Source organism: Mauremys mutica, unplaced genomic scaffold, assembly GCF_020497125.1.
Source record: "Mauremys mutica isolate MM-2020 ecotype Southern unplaced genomic scaffold, ASM2049712v1 Super-Scaffold_100391, whole genome shotgun sequence".
Classification (NCBI taxonomy): Eukaryota; Metazoa; Chordata; order Testudines; family Geoemydidae; genus Mauremys; species Mauremys mutica.
The window spans coordinates 105,303-122,383 of NW_025423327.1; the positions used below are offsets into that span (position 1 = coordinate 105,303).

The window sequence follows — 17,081 nt, forward strand, 5'->3', positions numbered from 1 at the left end:
TTGCATCATTACAACAGGACCACAGAGTTATAGTTCATATTTCTAGTTTCAGATACAAGAATGATCGAGTCATACAAATAGGATGAACACACACAGTAGATTATAAGCTTTGTAATGATACTGCACAAGAGACCTTTTGCATGAAGCATGTTCCAGTTACATCATATTCACACTCATTAGCATATATTCATAAAATCCTATGGAGTGCAACGTCACAGCAGGGAAAGGGTTTTACTGCGGCACTTGGGAGCAGTTGAGTTTCATGTTCAGGCTGTGGTATGAGTTCCTCCAGGTTTCTCGTAAGCACACAGGGACCTTAGCGGGTACTCTCGATACAGGAATGGCCCAGACATGATAAAGTGATGTAGTTTGCATTTTCCTTTTTTATTTTTGTATTTCCAATGGCATTTCTGTTTGTGATTTTGTTTTGCTTTGTATAACTGTGTTTTCTCCTGGATTTGTTATTTAACTAAAAAAAAATAAGGCCTCAAGGCACCGGATGGAGGAGCAGGCTAGGGCTAGGACTGCTAAGAGAGCCAGAGTAGCAGGTTTTCTGTATTGTTTCCTGCTCTCATTTTCTTGATTAGTTTCTCTTCTGCATGGAATTTGCTTCTTTGAAACATGAGCCTGACTAGCTCAGTTGGTAGAGCATCAGACTTTTAATCTGAGGGTCCAGGGTTCAAGTCCCTGGTCAGCTGAAAAGTAACCTTTCCCTGTTGGATGTTTCCCCCAGAACTGATGAAGGCATCTCTCCAGGATGTTATTTGAATCACTTTTTTCCCCAGGAATTCACCTTTCACTAGGAAGGGCCATGTACTGCCTGGGACTGAAGGGGAAACTTCCTCACATGCCCACTGGCCTTTCACAGTCTGGATTAAGAAAGGCCTCTGGGAGGTGCAGCAAACTGCTGCATGACAACTTGGTGAGAAAATGCAGGGCTGCCCGCACAGGGTCATACACACCAGAGCTCAGCAGAGGTCTGGGGTTTCCCTATTGGTCCCATGGTGTAAGAGCAGCACTCAGGACCTTGAATCCTGCAATCTGAGCTGAAGTCTCGGTGGGATCTGAGGACAATTCCTGTGCCACAAACCCTGCTGGGTCTTCCAAGGCTCTATCTTGCTCTCTCCAATGCCATGAATGCCTGTCTTTCACCCGCTAGCTGTTATGACTTGAGCACAAGAGGGGATGTTTGATCCAGAAGCCTGGCCATGCCTGGAGTCCTGTAGGTAGGGATGCAAGCTCCATTTCCTGTGAGTCCTGAAGCTGGGCTGCAGCCTGGCCTAGCAGGCAGCCCTGTTGGTTCACCTACTGGCCCAAAGTCACTTGGGCGGTGTTGGTGTTCCCCAGGGATGCTGAAGGGCCTAAGGGAGGGAGGCTCAATGCTCCCCCCTATCAGTCAGGGCGGAAGAGGAGGGCTGCAAGAGTGGGCAGGTTGATGGCTGGGCCTTCTAGCATTCGGTTGGGGACGAGGTGAGGAACGCGAACCGGGAGAAATGGTTGCTGGCCTGTGAGGAGTGGCTCAGCCGGTGGCGTAAGTGGACCTTGTCATTACCTACAAGGTTGTCATGCTCAAGACCCATCTGTGGGGAATTTCCTCAGCCATGTATTTCCCCGTGCTCCACGAGTGCTACTGAGACCGAACACGATGGCCTTCCACTTCTTGTGGGGCCATAGGACGTCCCTACCTAGTCAGGAGAAGTGCGGCTTTTCTGCCGTATTAGAAGGGGGGTTGGTCCTGGTGGGCTTTGAAGCCTTTTACGGTTCTACTGTTTTGTTTTTCAATTTTCAGTGGTGGCTCAGCTGGAGAGCAGGTCAAAGCCCAAAGCCCTGCCCCCGCCCCCCTCGCTCCACCCTTCCCCCAAAGCCCTGCCCCCCCGCTGTGCCCTTCCCCAAAGCCCTGCCCCTGCCAAACCCCTTTCCCCAAAGCCCTGCCCCTGCCCCCCCTTCCCCCGAGGTCCTGCCCCCGCCCCACCCCCAAAGCCCTGCTCCTGCCCCCCCTCACTCTGCCCTTTCCCCAAAGACCTGCCCCCACCCCCCGAGGTCCTGCCCTCACGCTGCCCCTAACCCCGAGGTCCCCCCTCACATCGCCTGTTCCCCCTAATCCCTGCCCCTTTCCCTGAAGTCCTGCCCCACCCCGTCCCTTCCTCCAAGGCACCACCCTCGCATTTCCCCTTTTCCCCAGCACCCCACCCTCACTCTGCCCCTTCCCCCGACTCCCCACTCCCACATTGCCCCCCCAATACACCCCTCCCCTGCACCCTTTCCCCAAGGACCCACCCCCACATGGCCCCTTCCCCCGAGTTCCCGCCCTTGAGCTTCCCTTTCTCCTCGAGACCCCGCCCCTGCACCGCCCCTTCCCCCTGGAACCGCCCCTTCCCCCTGAGACCCCGCCCCTGCACCACCCCTTCCCCCTGAGACCCCTGCACCGCCCCTTCCCCCTGAGACCCCGCCCCTGCACCGCCCCTTCCCCCTGGGACCCCGCCCCTGCACCGCCCCTTCCCCCTGAGACCCCCACCCTGCACCGCCCCTTCCCCCTGAGACCCCGCCCCTTCCCCCTGAGACCCCCCCCCAGCACCACCCCTTCCCCCCTGGGGCACCGCCCCTTCCCCCTGAGACCCCCGCCCCTGCACCGCCCCTTCCCCTGGGACCCCGCCCCTGCACCGCCCCTTCCCCCCTGGGACCCCGCCCCTTCCCCCTGGGACCCTGCGCCTGCACCGCCCATTCACCTGGGACCCTGCCCTCACATTGCCCCTAGACTCCGCCCCTGCACCACCTGTTCCCTCTAATCCCTGCCCCGCCCCTTCCCCCTGGGACCCTGCGCCTGCACCGCCCATTCACCTGGGACCCTGCCCTCACATTCCCACTAGACCCCACCCCTGCAGCACCTGTTCCCTCTAATCCCTGCCCCTGCATTGCCCCTTCCCCCGAGACCCCACCCACATGCTTCCCCTTTGCCCCGAGACCCTGCCCTCACAGCGCCTCTTCCCCCAAGTCCCCAGTGCCACACTGCCCATTTCCCCCTGAGTCCCCGCCCCCACACTGCCCCTTCCCCCTATGACCCCACCCCTGCACCACCCATTCACCCGAGACCCCGCCCTCACATTGCCCTGAGACCCCGCCCTCCCACTGCTCCTTCTCCTGAGACCCCGCCCCTGCACCACCCACTAACAGGCCAGACCCCGGCGGGGGAGGGGGAGAAACATGCTGTGCTCTGCCACAGACTTCCCGAGTGTCCTTGGGCACATCACGCAGCCTCTCTTCTCCCGTCCAGGAAATGGGGCTGGTGGCGCTTCCCGCCCTCGCACGAGCTGGGAAGAGAACTACCCTGTGAATTAGGAAGATGCTCCCAGTCCCCCTGCTCCCACCTCTAGACCCACCTCTGCTCCCAGAGCCAGGAATAGAATCCAGAGGTCCTAGCACCCAGCCCCCTCCCTGTTCTGACTACTGACCCCCACTCCCCTTTTAGGCTCACTGCCATTTCTATCCACCCACCCCACCTGTCCATCCCTTTGCTGCAGGTTTCTGGGGTGTCACCCCTGCTCTGCACTCCCCCAGTGCAGCCACAGGCCTTTTTTCCCCCAACCACACATCCTCTCCCCCTCATGCTGGATCATCTGCTTGGCCCCCTGCCCCCTCTGGGGGTGTGCTGTGCGGCGTGGCTGGGGATTGTGCAATGGCCCAGCACCAGGCAACGCAGAACGTAAACCACAGGCCCTGCCCCACCCCACCGGAGCTGCCCTCCAGGTGCATTTGAGCCCAGCACCTTGCATCTGTGCTCTCCTGCCCCACGAGGGGTGAGCTGCAGTCCCCACCATGCTCTGCAGCAGAGAGAAGAGTCAAGCCAACCAGCCCATTTAGGATGGGGGAATCAACACCCTTTTTTCTGCACAGCCACTGACCATCAGCGGGATTCCTCCTCCCTCCTGTGCCTCAGTGCAACTAAATCTCCGCACCTAGACAGCCTGTCCATCCGCTGCACCCCAATCCCCCGTACCTAAGCCTCCCTGCCAAAGCCCTGCACCTGGCTCCATAGAATTAAGTCTCACATCTCGCTGGGAACTCGACTTCTTGTGCCCAGAGAGTCTCAACCCCCCTCAGCAGATGACCTGAGTCTGAGAAACACAGTGTCCATCTTCTCTAAAGAAGTACTTGGAGAGCATTTTCTAGTGTGACCACGTGGCCTAATGGATAAGGTGTCTGACTTTAAATCAGGCAGTTGAGAGTTCAAGTCCCTTTGTGCTTGTGCAGTTTTACCTTTGGGCTGAACGTCCTGCTCCCTTCAGGCCTAGAACCTCTTTTTGGTCACTCAGGCCAATGCTCTGGCTTCAGCTAGAGCCCCGGGAAGGAGTTGGGGGTTGGGTGTCACAAAGGCTGGGGCATGAGCCCCAGGTGCTTCCAGTCTCACCTTTGCCCTTCCTGACTTGCCAAAGAAACTGGGTGGCTGCCCGGGCTAGTGTGTGGAGCAGTTTCCCTCTTCCAAGTGTGCGCCTGTCCCTGTGCTGGAGGGTACTTGCTACATAGCCCCTTGGGAGCCTGGGTGTTTCTCTGCTTCTCACCAGCTGGGGAAAAGCCTCTCGGGGTAAAATCTCCTGCCCCACTGCCAAAGTGAGCACCTTGAGTGGGAACGGTAAGAGGCCCCACCGGGGGGGCTGGCCCTGCTTTCCTACCATCGTCTGATGTTGGCCACAGAGCATCAGCAGCCGCCCCGCATGCTGGTCTGTGGGTGGCCTTCAGTGGGTGTTTGGCATGGCAGGGAGCAGGCTGGCTGGGGGTCTTTGTCGCTGTCTGCTGGCCACGCATAGGCATGGTCGTCCCCTCCTCTGAACAGCCAGAGTGAGTCTGTGCTTAGAAAGCAGAGACACAGGAGACTGGAGACAAGAGGGTGAGAAAGATTGAGAAAGGGCCTATGCAGACAGCCCACACCACAGGGACGCTGCCTGGTTAAGGGATGTGGAGGCACCAAATTGCCCCAAATTTGCCGGTGCCCTGTGCAGCTGCGTACTGCTCCAGCGGGGAACCCGATCCCCCGGCTGGCTGAGCCGGCCAGGAAAGCTGCCCCTGCCCCTGCTCCACCTCTTCCCCACAGCCCCCACCCCTGGTCTGCCCCCACCCCCCTCTTCCCACCCCTGCTCCACCCCATCCCCCCCCACTCCGCCCCTTCCCCTGAGCTACACCCCGGTGGACGGCAGGAAGGATCAGGCGCACCCGGCACTCACTGGGCGGTGGGAAGTGGAACGACCTGGCCCCAGCCTGCTCTGCTCCACCAGCTCCCAGCCGCGCCACTGGTGAGTGCTGGGGGGGCGTTTCCCCCCCAACTTCCAAGGCTGGGAGCAGAGTGCAGCAGGCTGGGGCCGGATCACTCCACTTCCCGCCGCCCCGTGAGTGTGGGGTTGGGCCTGCCCTGCAATTACCGGGCGGCGGGAAGTGGAGTGACCTGGCCCCAGCCTGCTCCGCTCTGCCAGCTCGGGCTGGGGGACAGGGGTGCCCTGTAGGGCACCAGAATGTCTAGGGACAACCCTGAATAGATCATTTTCCCACAGGGACCGATGGCTGTTAGACTAGAGATATTCAGGCTGCCTGTACAGGCCTAGACTTTAAGAACTTAGGTGTATTTTTATCACTTAGCTAGTGACAGGGGTATAAAACAAAGACCCAAAATCCCAGTCTGCCTGTGTCTGGGCCTTCTCTCCCTCGGAGAGTCTGAGCCCTTGTTCGTAGGCTCAGGCCTTTGGCTAAGCAGCAGGGGCAGCCATAAGCTGGGAAGCGAACGGTCCCATCCTCACCTCCCAAACCCGTCACACTGAACTAAGGTGGGGTTGGGCTGTTGCAAAGACGATCCTGTCCCAATAGTGCCCATCACCAGCAGATAACGAAACAGATCTTAAGGGAGCATCCGGTCTGGCAAGAAATCCCTTCTCAATGGGTGTGGTTGGGAAACCCTCATTTCTGTAGGGTTTATCTTTCTGGCCCCCACTTTTAAATTGTCAATCTGTCTGGTTCTCTGATTGTTTCTGTCTGCCGCCGAATTAATTTTGCTGGGTGTAAGTTAAATAGGGGAGTGGGATGTAATTGGTTAGAGAATTCTGTTACAATAGGTTAGAATTGGTTAGTTACAATGACTGGTTAAGGTCTAGCTGAGAATATTACTGTGTAAACTGGGGTCAGACAGGAAATGGAAGAGGAAATTGGAATCATGCTAACGGGGGGATGGGAATAGGGAACGGGGAACAGGGACACAGGCCAGGCTCTGCCGTGTCAGAGCTGGGAAGGGGGACGTGGGGTAAACACACTGCAGTGTCAGAGCTCATAGACTCATCGACTTTAAGGTCAGAAGGGACCATTATGATCGTCCAGTCCGACCTCCTGCACAACGCAGGCCACAGACTCTCACCCACCCACTCCTGTAACAAACCCCTGGCCTATGTCTGAGCTATCGAAGTCCTCAACTCGTTGTTTAAAGACTTCAAGGTCAGAGAATCCTCCAGCAAGTGACCCGTGCCCCACGCTGCAGAGGAAGGTGAACCCGCCCCCGCCCCAGGGTCTCTGCCAATCTGCCCTGGAGGAAAATTCCTTCCCAACCCCAAATATGGGGATCAGCTAAACCCTGAGCATGTGGGCAGGACTCACCCGCCAGCACCCAGGGAAGAATTGTCTGTAGGGATGTGGGGTAAACGCTCTGCGGTGTCAGAGCTGGGAAGGGGGACACTGGGGAACAGACTCTGTGGGTGTATAGAGATAAGCCCAACTGGTGTGAAGGGCTTTGAAATGTGCTTGCTTGGAAACTAACCCCAGTAACCATCCCTTTGTCTGCGCTTCCGACTTCTGGTCTTTTGCTGCTTGCTGTCTGCGTAACAAGAGCCAGGGAAGTGGGCGGGGGAAGGGAAAGCCCTCTAACAATGGCTCCTTGCTCCTCTCCCTCCAGGCTCAGGGGTCAAGGATGGGCAGGACTCCAGGCTCTGCTTGAGGGATCCTGGCACAGGGGCTGCAGGAGGGAGGGGGGCAGAAAGGATTGCAGGTTCTGACTTGTGCTCTGGAGAAGAGGTAATAGGTGAAGGGGGTGTTTTTGACTCTTCCCCTGCCTCAGGGTCCCCTGGGCTGGAATTCTACCTTCCACAGGGCCAAATGAGGGGGTGAAGCCATTTGGCTAATGAAAACCAGTGCTCCAGGTGAGGCTTGAACTCAGAACCTCAGCATAGCTCCTCTCAGCACTGCCCTATAAGTACTGCACACTAACCAATTGTGCCACTGAAGCACCTGTTAGCTATGATTCTCCAAAATCCCTAGGTTGATACAGGCAAGGAGTGACCCCCAAACATTCTCAGTGGAGCTGAGAGCAGGTAGCGACAAGTGTTGTACTCGGTGGGGTGGATTCTTCTTAAGGGTTCCAGGCACCATTTGACCCTTTTGTTCTTCCCTGTGTAATAACAGAGCTGGTTAAGACTCAATGGAGAGTCTTGCTGCAGACCAACAGATCTGAAATCACTGAGAACCAGCTCTAAGCATTAGTCCTGCTTTGGGACTGTGTCTCTCATGCAAGAAACTGCCCAGTCTGCGCTAGCAGTGAAGCTCCCTCACTAACAGCTGAAATCAGGGAGAGCTGTGTGAAGTGCAGGGCCCCAGGGGTGCCTGAACAGGGGGGAACAACACCCCAGGGCTTTTAAAAATGGGAGGGCTCTGCCTTGCCACTTTGTAATGACTGTAAGGGCGAGTGAGGGGGGGGAGGGGACGGAGAGCAGTGAGTGGGAGGAAGGATCTTGGGGAAAGAGGCAGTGTAGGAGCGGGGCCTTGGGGAGGGGGTGGTGCAGGGGCGTGGCCTCGAGTAGAAGGGGTGGGGCTACTGCTTGGGCTCTGGTGGCCGCCACTTTTAGGCAAGGCAACCAGGCGGGGGGGGGCAAGTGGGGAAAAAAACCCTCCATAGCAGTCCAGTTCCTTGCTATTGCTTGGCTAACCACTGCATGCATGTGCTATACCGTATGCCCTGAGCTGATTCCCGGCTTTTGGGCTCAATACAGCCTTGCCCCTTCATGTCTCTGTTTCTGGTGCTCAGGGAACAACATACAGCTTACCCAAGGAGTGCGAAGTTCGGTTTAAAATGGGGTGGCGTAAGAAATACATAATCTGCAATAGCCCGGACTGGGGGTAAAAGGTTAACGTACAGACACTGAGTTAGGAGGGTATGTTGTCCATATGAGGGCTACGTTCGGGTGTGGAGTATAACGAGCGGTTACGACGATGAGGATGGATTGACCCGCGTTAGGTGAGGTTTAAGGTTCGGTGTTTTGGAATCTTTGCCACAATCTAGTTGAAGCAGGGTCAGTATGAAGTCTGCCCTGCCATCTGTTGGTGATCTGTCGTCAAGGCCTTTTGGGGCTGATATCATTTGCATGGTTACACCCACCCCTGATTGCATGATGGGAGTGCTTGTCCAAACGGTCATTTCAGCTGCTGCGGGATCCCCAGTCTCTTTGTTATTGGGGCAGGAGTAATCCAGTGTATTTTCCTGTTGATTTTGGATCAAGGACAGAGTAACTGTACCTGGCATTTGAGGCCTGAGAGCGTCACCCTCGTCTGAAAAGTACTCACCATTAAGGGGTGTGGGTTCCTAACGGCAGCGCGTGGAGGGAGGTAGAAATGGATGTTTGTTGGTCTCTTGCAGGTGCTGCTGATGTCCTTTCTGCTGTCCCTGGTGTGGAAAGACAGAGGCAGAGGTGGTTTTGAATCTCTTCAAATTGTTATTAGTGCTGCAGTTGCTCACCCTAAGCTTATGTCGTTAGCTCTCTTTCACGGTGTATTTTGGTCCTGAGAGATAAAAGGTGTGTTGTGAGGGAGTGAGGAAGCAAACGTTAGTTGCAGAGGTGGTGCATGTGCCACAGAAGTCGTGTGCCCTGCCCCCGATTCCGTCCAAGAGTCCAGTATTTGCATAAACCCACCCACTGACCTGTGACTAACAATCTCGCTCTGCTAACTCTTCCAGCAAAACTGTTCTGCCAGGTTCTCATTCCGCACTATATTCCTGCAAACTTAAGCTTTTAAGTAGCAACAGATACCACCTGCTTCAGTATACCTAAAATTTTTACTTATCTGTCTACAATTTTAGGTGTATGCTATATCATATTATTTGTAATAGGATAATAATTAATTCTATTTTTCTACTAAAGAGAGAAGAAAACCTTAAAATGTTCATTTAAAGAGCTCAGAAGAATCTCAGAATGTTAAACACAAATATTTATTTTCAATCTCTCTTAAATTGCTCTTCTTTGGAACCCATGTCCCTTGTCTAACGATTTTTATGTAGGTTCGGGTGAGTCCTGAAATCATGAACTGCTAAGTACCGTTCTACTGTTTTTGATTTATATGACCAGGATTACTACACTTTATTACTCCTGCCCTATTAAGAAAGAGTTTGGGGATCCCACAGCAGCCAAAATCACCATTTGGACAAGCACCCCCATCATGCAATGCAGGGTGGGTGTGACCATGCACATCAGCAACAAAAGGCCTTTACAACACATCACCAACAGATGGCAGGGTAGAGTTCATTCTGACCCTGCTTACATCCGCCTCCAGCCAAGAATTGGTGATCTTGATAATTCACACTCCTTATACCAGCTCACTGGTATTGAATGCTGAAGTTATGGCTAGCAAAAGTAGCCACCCATCTCTGCCCTGTAGCATCCAGCTTAACCCTTGTTAACACACGTCAGTTGATTGTTCTCTGTCCATACCTGAAACTGAGCTCCGGACAAGTAGTCTGGAAATTTCTCAGTGATGGCCCATTTCAAGGCCAAGAACTGCAGCTGGTGGATGGGATAGCGAGTTTTGCTATCCGACAGTCCTCAGCTGACAAAGGCTACAGATTTACATTTACCTTTCACTTCCTGGTAGGAGAGTGCTCCCAGACCCTCCAAACTGGCATCAGCATGCAGGATACACGGTTTGTTGGGTCAGCAGGGACTAGGACTGGCACATGAATCAGGCAAATAATGATTTCCCATAAAGCCCTGTCACATCTCTCATCCCACCATGTCCCCAATGGAGAGGAGAGGAGCCCCTCCCCTGTCCCAGGTCAGGCACACCAGATCTTTAGGGGGAGGTGTCCATGGCCCAGCCCAGGTGTGTTGGAGCTGCTGGGGAGAGAAGTTCTTTCCTCAGCTCAAGCCCACCACTGATGTTGCAGTGGGGGAGAGGTATCTCTCACCTGGTTTTTAGATGCTCGGATGAGAGGGAACAGGAGGAAGATTTTTCTTCTCCTTCCATTTCAAACTCTTCACCCCCCCCAACCACTTTTTACTCTAGCCTGATCTCTTTTTCATGTCTCCAGGGCCGTCCTTAGCCATAGGCAGCCGCCTAGGGCAGCACTAGGTCTGGGGGCACTGCTCTGCTGGGAGTCTGGACAGATGGGAAGCAGTGGAGCATGTAAGAGCAGGGCTGCTGTGTCCTAGAGAGAGCCGAATGCAGCACAGTCTGAGGGAGGGGATTGGCTGCTGGGGTCTCTGGGAAGGGGAGGGAGTTGGGGTTGGGGAAGGAGCTCACCTGTGAGTGTGACTCTTTCCCCCCCGGCTGAGGTGAGGTGAGGCAGGCTCTGCGGCTCTGGAACCAGTATCCTCTGTTGTCCCCCATAACATCCATTCTTCTCCTGCCCTGCCCCATGGAGCACCCCCTCCTTTCTCCCTCCTCCCCAGGAGCATCCCTCTCTCTCTCCTCCCTCCCCTCCATCAGGGCTGGGTTGGGTGAGGTGCTGGGGGGTAGGTGGGGGGAGGAGGCTGGCTGCCTGCTGAGGAATGAAAGTGAAAGTAACTCACTTCCTCGGCAGCGAGCCAGGATTGGAATGTCACACGGGGCTGGGCTGGGGTTAGCCAGATGTGTGAAAAATCAGGATGGGGGTTGGGGTAGGGTGAGCAGATATCCCTATTTTATAGGGCCAGGCCCAATTTTGAGGTCTTTTTCTTATATAGGCTCCTTTTACCCCCGACCCCCGTCCTGATTTTTCACACTTGCTGTCTGGTCACTCTAGTTGGGGGTAATTGGTGCCTATATAAGACAAAGCCCCAAATATCGGGACTGGCCCTATAAAATCAGGACATCTGGATCTGGTCACCCTAGCTGGGGAGCGTCTCTCCCCCGGGCTGGCAGCTGCCAGTGATCCATCTCATCCTGGGGGAGCTGCACAGGGCAGGATGAGCTGCTGTGGCTTCATGGGTGACCTGTCCCTGAGATCAGATGCTGGGCTAACTTCACCATGGTCCGTAAGGCTGGTGGTGGTGCCCATTGGCATGTGATCGGAGATGAGGGTTTGCTGCTGCTGTTGCCACTCTGCACCCCAAGAGGTGGATTTTGGGGTCGACTGCAGCTGTTGCCCCAGCAGGCTGGGGGGTGAGCCAAGCATGAAAGCAGTACTGTGTTGCCATTTAGGTTGTCATTTAACAACTTTGTTTGCCAAAAATTCTTGCTAACAATCCTGAATCCAATTTCAATATTTTAAAAAAAAAAATCAATATCTTAGCCAAAAACAGAAAATTAAGTTGTTGACAATTATTAGTGACAGGTTTGGTTTGAGGCAGGGAGTGGGCCAGTTTTCATCAGAGAAACAAAAATTTTTGACTGACTTTCCTATAGCCTGTTACTCCTGATAAGAGCCCTCTAGCAACTGTAATATGCTCATCTCCTTACTAGTGTATAGAGCAGGGGTCGGCAACCTACAGCACATGGGCCAAAGGTGGCAGGTGAGCTGGCCGGCTGAACCACTCAACCTGCTGTCAGCCTGGTTTCCATTCATTCAGCCGGCAGCGGGCTGAGTGGGCTGGTGGCGGGCTGAGCAGGGCAGGTGGAGGGGTTCCGGCTGCCGGCCCCTTGCCAGTCAGGAGCCCAGCCGCCGGCCCCACTCTGCCTCCTGCCAGCCTGGGTGAGCAGAATCCCAGGCTGGTAGCGGGCTGAGGGGGGTTGGCGGCCGGGATCCTGGCTGGCAGGAGTTGGTGGTCAGAACCCCAGACCAGCAGCGGGCTGAGCAGGGCCTGGGATCCTTGTCTAGGGTTCCAGCCACCAGTCCCGCTCATCCCGCTGCCGGTCTGGGGTTCCATTTACTCAGCTGGCAGTGGCCTGAGCAGGACCTCAGATAATAACAATAGTTTAAATATATAATATAGAGATAGAGAGAGACCTTCTACAAACGTTAAAATGTATTACTGGCACGAGAAACCTTAAATTACAGTGAATTTAGCACACCACTCCTGAAAGGTTGCCAACCCCTGGTATAGACTGACCATATGTTGTACTAAGATTCTCCTGCTTTCTTTTTTTATCCTGTGAGTCAGTATAGCCTTTGCCAGCCCAGAAGTTGGGCAGCCAATGTCTTACATTTTCACAATGTTTTCTCCAACTGTCATAAAGTAAATACATAGTTAATATGAGTTAAAAAGGCCAGGGACACTTCCTTGTGAAGAATCTGTACAGCAGATCATGCTAGAGCTGTGAAAATGTCAGTTTTTGATGGAACTTTAGAGACAGTGATTTATCATGTATTTTATCATGTGAATGTGCTGCTATTGCTAATGTCTTTCCAAAGAAAAATAAGGCACAATAGGACTTCTGTAACATTTCTGTGCTACCTTAACCTAGATGAGATGATTCTGTGCTGACTTCATTTTGGTCACTTTGTGCTTTACCTACCAGTAAAACTAGGGTTATATTTTCCCACTGTTTGGAAACCCAGCTTATTAAACTGATTTTGCAGCCAAAGAGGCCAGAAAGATTGCTTTTAATTAAAAACAAATCTTTGTTTCAATACCTCTTCATATAAAATTTCCAATAAAATTTTGACAAATTAAAAAAATTATATTATTTGCATCATTCTGTCAAATCAGAATTTTTTCTATAGTGCTACTTCTTTAGTGCTAGACCATCAGCATTACAGTGTGCTTCATTAAGTTAAACTGGTTTTAATAACGTGAATGTGGCAAGTTTACCAATACTGTATGCTTATATTTGTGTTGCTAAGAGCAGATCAGGCACGGGGGCACCAGTTTAATAATCTCACCTAGGGCACCATAAATCCAAAGGACGGCCCTGCTGGTGAGTGCGGATCTCCCTCAGCCTCCCCCACAATGCTGGTCAGTTTTATTGTCACTGTGATAGTCGGTGCTTCCCATTAGGGCCGGCCATAGAGGGGTCTGTGACAAATCCCCTCTTTCCTCCCCAGGCCCTGCCCCCACCCCACCCCTTCCCCTAAGCCCCCAACTCTGTCCCATCTCTTCCCGGCTTGCACCTTCCTGCCCCATTCCTCTCCCTCCCCCACCTCTTCCTGTCCCCACCCAGCTCCTCCTGCTCCTCCCCCTCCCTGCCCAGTGCCTCCTGCACCCCACTGAACAGCTGATCACTGGCAAGTGGGAGGTGCTGAAGGGGAAGAGGAGGAGCTTGTCAGCAAGGCCTGTAGTGGGTGGGGGGAGCTGGCTGCCAGAGGGGGGATTGGGGGTTTGTTCTCTTTGCTTAGCCATGTGCAGTCGCACAGAGAGCGCGTTTAAAAGTCTCCCCTCCCACAGAGTGGGAAGGGGAAATGATTCTCAACTTGAAGCCTGATGTAGGGTGACCAGACATCCTGATTTTATCGGGACTGTCCCGATATTTGCCTGTTTGTCCCGCGTCCCGACCGATATTTGGTCAGGACACTGGACAAACAAACAATTTTGCCCTCTGCTCCGGCGCACAGGCAGAGCCCGCAGGGACACTCGCCCTCCCGACTCCGCCCCCTCCTTCCCCCATTGGATCCCTCCCCAAATCCCCGCCCTGGCCCTGCCCCCAGCCCCACCCCCTCACTGCCCCATTGGATCCCTCCCCAAATCCTCACCCTGACCCTGCCCCCAGCCCCACCCCCTCACTGCCCCATTGGATCCCTCCCCAAATCCCCGCCCTGGCCCTGCCCCCAGCCCCAGCCCCTCACTGCCCCATTGGATCCCTCCCCAAATCCCCGCCCTGGCCCTGCCTCTTCCCCAAGCAGGCGGCATTCCTCCTCCCTCCCAGGTTTGCACACGGGCCATGGCCATGGCCGGGAGCGCAGCACGGAGGCTGCTCCAGCCCTGGAGCCTGCGGGGCAGTGCAGTGGGGCTGGGGGCAGTGCGGAGCGGGCAGGACCCATGTGGGCGGGGGGCGGAGACACACGTGGGGCAGACATGCTCCTGCCGGGAGGGCCTGGGCCCGGCTGCCTGGTTCGCCCCTTGCCCGGGAGCTGCAGGAGGGACCTGGAGCACGGTTCGGCTGCAGAGCTCAGAGCCCAGGCTGGGCCCAGGAGCGAGGGGATGGGGGAGCTGGGGGTGTATCGGGGGTCGGAGCCGAGAGTTGGGTGGAGACGGGGCTGTGCCACTGCCGCCTGGTCGGGGGGGGGGAGCCTCCGGCTTTTTTTTTTGGCTCTGCCGCCGGCTTTTTTTTTTTTGCTCCGCCCTCCGCGTCCCAATATTTCATCTTTGACATCTGGTCACCCCAGCCTGATGTGAATGAGGATGTCTGGACCAAGGGGCCAGGGACTGGCCTTTGCTAGAGAAACCACTGTCAAGTTTGAGCCAATTAGGACAAATCAGCAAATAAGAACAACCTCAGGTCTCAGTAACTGCTGCAGGTAGCAAAGTCCTACAGGGAGCAGTTTCTGGCACTACACCTGCACAGCTCTGCTCCCCGGCTCTTCTCAGGCTCCTGCTCTCTCCTTAGCTCCGCCCCACTCTGGCCCAGGCAGTTCCAGCTCCCACGGAGGATGGGACCCCCTGGCCTGGTGACTCCCTCATTACACTGCCTGGCCTGTCAGTGCGGCTAACTTGGAGCTTTGGCCTCTCCCCATTGCCCCTGGGGACTGTCAGTCTCAGGGGTCTGATTTCCCATTGGCCCTTCCCCCTTCTATTGGGACTGGGAACTAGCCAACCAAAAACCCCACTAAGTTTTAGTAAGGGGCCAACAGTCCCTTACATGAGCCAGTCCCGTGAGGGTCACCAATGTGCAGAAAAAGCAGCATGAGCTGGTCCCATGGTGTAAGGGGCAGCACTCAGGACTCTAAATCCTGCAATCTGAGTTCAAATCTCAGTGGGACCTTGTGCCCCTTTGTGGTGAAGCCCTGGAGCTCACAGTGCTCGACTTCCCTGTCTCCAGTTGTAGGAGAACAAGTCTTTCTCTTCTGGCTGTGGTGGGTCAGGGCTCTAGAGCTGGGTACTGGTGTCTTAGGGTTGGGATTCTCATGGCTTTACCTGGTGCCCATAAGTCTGGTACTTGCCACTGTGCTTGAAGGAAGCAGGGCTGGGCAGGCGGGAGCCCAGCACCTCTCCTCCTCTGCGCACCTAGAGCAGAGGCGGCTGGTGCTGACAGCTCCAAGGGAAGGCTTAAAAGCAACTGAGGTCAGGGCAAGAGGAGGGGAGGACCATGCCTATGTGTGGCCAGCAGACAGCCACAGAGACTCCCTACCATGCGAAACCCCTGCAGGGCAGCTGCTGATGCTCTCTGGCCAACATCAGAAGAAGGTAGGAAAGCAGGGCTGGGCCTCTGAGGGTGCTCACTTTGGCAGTGGAGCCGCCCATTTTCTTTGGCAAGTCAGGAAGGGCAAAGGCGAGACTGGAAGCACCTGGGACTCAGGTCCCAGCCTTTGTAACACCCAACCCCCAACTCCTTCCCGGGGCTCTAGCTGAAGCCGGAGCACTGGCCTGAGCGGCCAAGAAGAGGTTCCAGCCATGAAGAAAGCAGGACTTGCAGCACAAAGTGAGCACAACCACGAGGGGACTCAAATCCTGAATCATCCAATCCACAGGGAGATGCCTTATCCTTTAGGCCACATGATGAGGGGGTCTAAGCACTTCTTTGGAAAAGCCGGACACTGTGTTTCTCAGGTCATCTGCTGAGGGGGCTGAGACGCTCTGGGCACAAGAAGTCGAGTTCCCAGCGAGACGTGAGACTTAATTCTATGGGGCCAGGTGCAGGGCTTTGGCACTGTCCCTGGTGTGGAAAAACAGAGATGGTTTTGAATCTCTTAAAATTGTTGTTAGCGCTGCAGTTGCTCATCATAAGCTTATGCTGTTAGATTTTTTTTCATGGTGTATTTTGGTCCTTAGAGGTAAAAGATTGCTCTGGGTGTGGTGTTATGGAGTGAGGTAGCAAACGTTAGTTGCAAAAGTGGTGCATCTGCTGCAAAAGTCATGTGCCCCCCCACCCCGGTCCCGGTCTCAGTCAGGGCCTTCTGTTGTTGGAAAGGAGATGACGCCTCTTCTGGTAAACTAGCATTTCACACTTGGTAATGCTTCTCTCCTGACTGGTGGCGGGGTTTAGTGCCAACGCTTATATATCACCTTACAACATGGGCTACGGCTATTATAGGTGAGAATAATGCCTGCAGCAACTCACGAGCTTGTCATAAACTCTAAACACGTTTTTATAAAGCTAATGCCTGTTTTAACAACACTAACAAACAGGTGAGCAAGACTAGTTTCCAGCCATGCGTTTGTCACTTTTCAGTAAGGCCTAGGGGCCTTGGCATGAGCTGGCACCTGGTCTGCCAGTGTCAGAAGAGGATCTGCCCTCTCTTATCCCCAGGTGTCTGTACTGGGAGCAGTACTGTTCAACTTATTCATAAATGATCTGGGGAAAGGGCTAAACAGTGAGGTGGCAAAATTTGCAGATGATACAAAATTGATCAAGATAGTTAAGTCCCAGGCAGACTGCCAAGAGCCACAAAGAGATCTCACAAAACCTCTTCATTTCCTTATTATTGCCTGACTTCTTTATTCATTTCCTTTTCCTTATTTCCCAGCAGACCGACTAGCCACCAGATTTGGGTGCTAGCAGAGGGACCTGACGAGCTCCTTCTTTTCGGCAGCGTTGAACATGCCAGGGCACAGTCAGATTCTGGATGCTCATCTGAATGTAACGCCTAGCGCTCACCTTTAATTCTGTTTCTTAGCTCTTTTAGGCCATCGATCTTTGGTCTGACCCGTAGGATCCCTGCATTAGGAGAGATGGCTAATTAATGAGCCCATAAACCTTGGAAATCAAATGAAACCTGAAGTCCGTAGAAGACCTCGAAAGGCCCTTAGGGGGTGGAGTGCGAGCTGAGGAAGAGT

The 17,081-nt window shown here is 54.4% G+C and overlaps 2 non-coding genes across 2 annotated transcripts; one reads left to right on the plus strand and one right to left on the minus strand.

Moving 5' to 3' along the window:
* Nucleotides 1-624: 624 nt before the first annotated feature.
* On the plus strand, nucleotides 625-698 carry TRNAK-UUU. Its single transcript has one exon. It is a non-coding gene; the product is annotated as a tRNA-Lys (tRNA).
* Nucleotides 699-7,158: 6,460 nt separating this feature from the next.
* On the minus strand, nucleotides 7,159-7,252 carry TRNAI-UAU. The gene is made up of 2 exons: nucleotides 7,215-7,252; nucleotides 7,159-7,194 (listed from the first exon to the last, which is right to left on the minus strand). It is a non-coding gene; the product is annotated as a tRNA-Ile (tRNA).
* Between the last annotated feature and the right edge of the window lie 9,829 nt (nucleotides 7,253-17,081).